This window comes from Nicotiana attenuata, unplaced genomic scaffold (assembly GCF_001879085.1).
Source record: "Nicotiana attenuata strain UT unplaced genomic scaffold, NIATTr2, whole genome shotgun sequence".
Lineage (NCBI taxonomy): Eukaryota > Viridiplantae > Streptophyta > Magnoliopsida > Solanales > Solanaceae > Nicotiana > Nicotiana attenuata.
The window spans coordinates 2,578-7,171 of record NW_017670531.1 but is presented as its reverse complement, the minus strand read 5'-3'; positions in this window follow the sequence as shown (position 1 = coordinate 7,171).

Genomic DNA, 4,594 nt, shown 5'->3' with positions numbered 1-4,594 from the left:
CAAAAATCAAGCTTATGAACTTCCAAATCTTCAATTATCGAATCTCATATCGAAACCTATCAATTCAACTCGGAATTACGCCAAATTTTGCAGACAAGTCCAAAATGACATAACGGAGCTGCTCCAATTCTCGAAATCGCATTCCGACCCCGATATCACAAAAGTCAACTGTGGGTCAAACTTCTTCATTTCTTCAACTTTTCCAATTTTCGCCAAAATGCCTCAATTCACTCTACGGACCTCTAAATCTGAATCCGGACTTGCGCTTAAGTCCAAAATCACCATACGAAGCTGTTGAGATCATCCACGACCCATTCCGGGGTCGTTTACCCAAAAGTCCAATTCCAGTCAAGTTTTCACCGTTCAATCTTCCAAAACAAGGTTCCTTCTTCCAATTTGACTCCTAACCATCCGAAAGCCGAATTCCACCATGCACGCAAGTCGATACTCATATTCCAAAGCTGTTCCAGACCTTATGCCGCTGAACGGAGCTTAATTTCTCAAAATGACCGGTCGGGTCGTTACATCCTCCCCTCTTAAACCAACGTTCGTCCTCGAACGTGCTAAGATTCGCCTCGAGTCTCAAGTCACTGAGTGCGCACTTCCAACATACACCCGCGGGTGATCCCACGTCACTCCAATCCACATAAGCATGACGACACCATCTCAACTGAAATTTAGCCTTTCTAGCAATACCAATAAGCCTTCAAGCCAGAATTCTCACCTTCCATCCCTTTCCAAAAGACCCGATCCTACATCCATATCCGGTATCAGTCTCAACCAGCTACTTCAATTCAAGCCAACACACACAGGGTACAACCACACAACCTGACACATCACACATAGGCCCACAATAACATTTCTGATAGCAATACTTGCCTGAGATCAAATCCGTACCGGCCATAAGCCTCATATTCAACAGGAACTCTTTTCAAACCTCCACAACACTGGCGATGATACAATAACCACAAGAACTGCATAACAAACACCCGACTAACCAAATCTCAGCCGACACCAACGGGTACACATCCCACAAGCTAAAACTCAAGAAGCATAGAACGGAAATGACTGAATATGAGAAAGGAAACACATAAGGGAACTAACAAACAAACCAAACTAGCACAAATTCTTCTAAAACACAAATCGACAAGAACATCTAACAAGAAAGAATGATAGCATATGAAAGACTCACAAGGATCTTATACTGATATAACTCTCACCACAGTACACAGCCCGGTCTCAACATATCAAATCACCTGAAATCACGAGGGTCCCGCCCTCAACACTGAATCACAAGTAGGGCGCACATCAACCCATCTAGAGACTTTCACTAGATCAATTCCGTCTACAAATTATAACACAGGCTGGCTCCCACACCGGTGGAGCATAGAAATAATAGCTCGTAACCAAGAATACTCAGAGATCATATCAAACCTACCGAAACAGACCACACGAATTTACTGCTAGCCTCATAACTCTAGACAATAGCTAGAAACGGATGATAGACACGGCTATCACTCATAGAAGCTCCCAACAGAATAATTGCGTAAATAGAGTACAAATCATGAAACGCACTCATAAATGGGACAACAAATAAGGGAACTCACCCCGATAAGCAGAGTTGTGATGAACTACAGATATTGCCCCTCAATAATAAATCGAATCCGTACCTGAATGTCATTCAACTGGCGCACCGGCCTCAAGCCTACTATATGAAACACATCAACGAGCCGGGCCTCCCCCTCTTGGGCGCCCTCTACCTGCCGGAATACCTCGCTGGGACACACCGGTCCGAAGTCTGGGACAATCTCTCATCATGTGGCTAGTATCTCCACACTCAAAGCACCCTCTCTGCTGACGAGGCGGTGGAAACTGTGCGATGCGGGTACTCCGAGACCTATGAGCTCCTGAGTCAAAACATTCATTTGGCTATTACAACAAACGATTTCAAATGAATTTGGGCACTGCCAATCCAACCAAAAATCAAAACATTCATTTGGCTATTACAACATAATAGGCTTCCCACGCGCCACTACCTCCATTATATAGGCATATCTGCAACACCATCTTGTCCTATGTGTCTAGACACACCAGAAACTATAAGTCATATATTCCTCACCTGCTCTAATGCTCAACAATAATGGATTTCGATAGGACTGGATGATTACATTTGTAAACTCCTGCACATAGGCCACACAAGTCAATGGTTACATAAAAATAATTCACTCGAAACTTCTCCAGCTTCCCCATAAAGTTAACACATGCACTTATTTGTCACTAAGCCTTTGCAATATCTGGACTACTAGAAATAAGATTCTATATGAACACACTTCGCTAAAACCAAGTCCACATCTAGTTTTAAATCAAACTATTGAGTTCGCCGGTCAGACCCTAAAACCGACCCGATCATGATGGCGCCTATCGTGGAACTAGGCCAGCCGACACAACTCCCGAATTTAACCATTATTCAATAAAAGTCATTTAATCAATAAAATACCATTTATTAATCATCAATCTCATGATGTAAGTCTAAATGGATAGTGCGGAATAAATACACAAGCCCGACATCGGGGTGTCACAAGTCACGAGCATCTACTAAGGTCTGAACACAACTAAGAATCTAAAATGTACTAAATACAGTCTAAGAAAGACAAGAGGGAGAAAAGCAGTGGTGCGAACGTCGGGCAGCTACCTTGCTAACTCCAATGACTCTGCCACTGAGCAATTAACACCCGCTGCCAGGTTCAAAATAATACCTGAATCTGCACACAATGTGTAGGGAGTAATGTGAGTACGCCAACTCAGTAAGTAATAAAAGTAAATGAAAGCTGAGCAGTAAGAAAACACGTAAGCCACGTCATAACGCTACAGCAAATGCAGTACATTTCCAGAACAGTACAGAAATCATTTACTTCGTAAATCATGCTCAATTTCAGTAAAAACCTTTTTAAAACAACTTTCAGTAGTTTCAAAATGAGTGATAAAGACAGTGAGTAAAGATGATGGAAACGTAAAGAGCCTCTCGGGCAAAACATGTACCATAAACCGCCCCTCGGGCATAATATCAAGAGAACCAGCCCCTCGGGCTACCTCACAATCACTCGTAATCAACCCCTCGGGCATAACATGAATCAAGAATCGCCCCCTCGGGCAACATGGATCAAGAACAGCCCCTCGGGCTTCAATATGAAACAACAGCGGCCCCCCGGGCTACAACACATCACACACACTGGGTACCCGCGCTCACTGGGGTGGTACAGACTCCGGGAGGGGCCCCTTACGGCCCAAGCACAATATCAAGCCATCTTGTGGCATAACCAAACAGGCTCTCAGCCTCATATCAATCAAGAGCCACATCGTGGCATAATAGATCAGGCCCTCGGCCTCTCATATATCACAATTTGGTACCACATGATGCGACGCACAGCCCGACCCCATGATATCCTCACAACACAGGCCCTCGGCCTCACTCAGTCAGATCTCACTCAAGCCCCTCGGGCTGACAGTAAAACAAGTACTCGGCTCAAAAATCATTTATGAACCAAAAGGAGTGAATAAAACTGAGTTATGAAAATAGTAGGAAAATAGCATGACCGAGTGTAAACATTAACCAAAACAGTGAGGTAAAAACAGTAGTAAAAGCCCCTGAGGGTCCAAACATTCGGCACAAGGCCCAGACACGGCATTTAGCCCCAAACACAATAATATTTTCCAAAATATAGCAATATCAATAGTTTTCAAGTAAAATACGCGACTTAATAGTCGTACGGGATGGACCAACTCACAATCCCCAACGGTGCACCACCCCGCGCTTGTCATCTAGCGTGTGCATCACCTCAAAGTAGTACAACGTTGAGAAATCCGGGGTTTCATACCCTCAGAATAGTATTTACAATCATTACTTACCTCTATCTGGTCCAAACTCTAGCCCGCAATGCCTTTGCCTCTCGAATCGGCCTCCGTATGCTCCAAATCTATCCAAAAACAGGTTTATACCTTCAAAATATGCTAAGGGAACAAAGCCCACTCGAAATTATTAAATTTATACCAAAAATCCCGGAGTTGGCCAAACCCGGCCCCCGGGCCCACGTCTCGGAATCGGATAAAAATCACACCAATTAAAATCCTTGTCCTCTCACGAGTTTGTACATACCAAGAACATCAAAATCGGACCTCAAATGGCCCCTCAAATCCTCAATTTACGCTCTACAAATTCAAGTCCTAATTCCCCAATTTTAGGCTTTAAATTCCACATATTACATGTTTAAACAAGTAAGAATCAACATAGGATCGAGTATTAAGTCCGAAATTCTTACCTCCAAGAAGTTCTCTTTGATTTCCCTCTTCATATGCTCTCCCAAGCTCCAAAACCAACTAAAAATGGTGAAACTTAGACCCACAATCGCGAAAATGGTCTTTTAAAACATTCTGCCCAGCACTTAAAATCTCTTCTTCGCGAACGCGGTGCACAAAATTATGTTGACCATTTTTTCCTTCATCGCGATCGCAACACCCTGTACTCGAACGCGAAGGCTTAACTTCCCTACTCATCGCGAACGCGACTAACAGCTCGTGAACACAAAGAACAAATCCT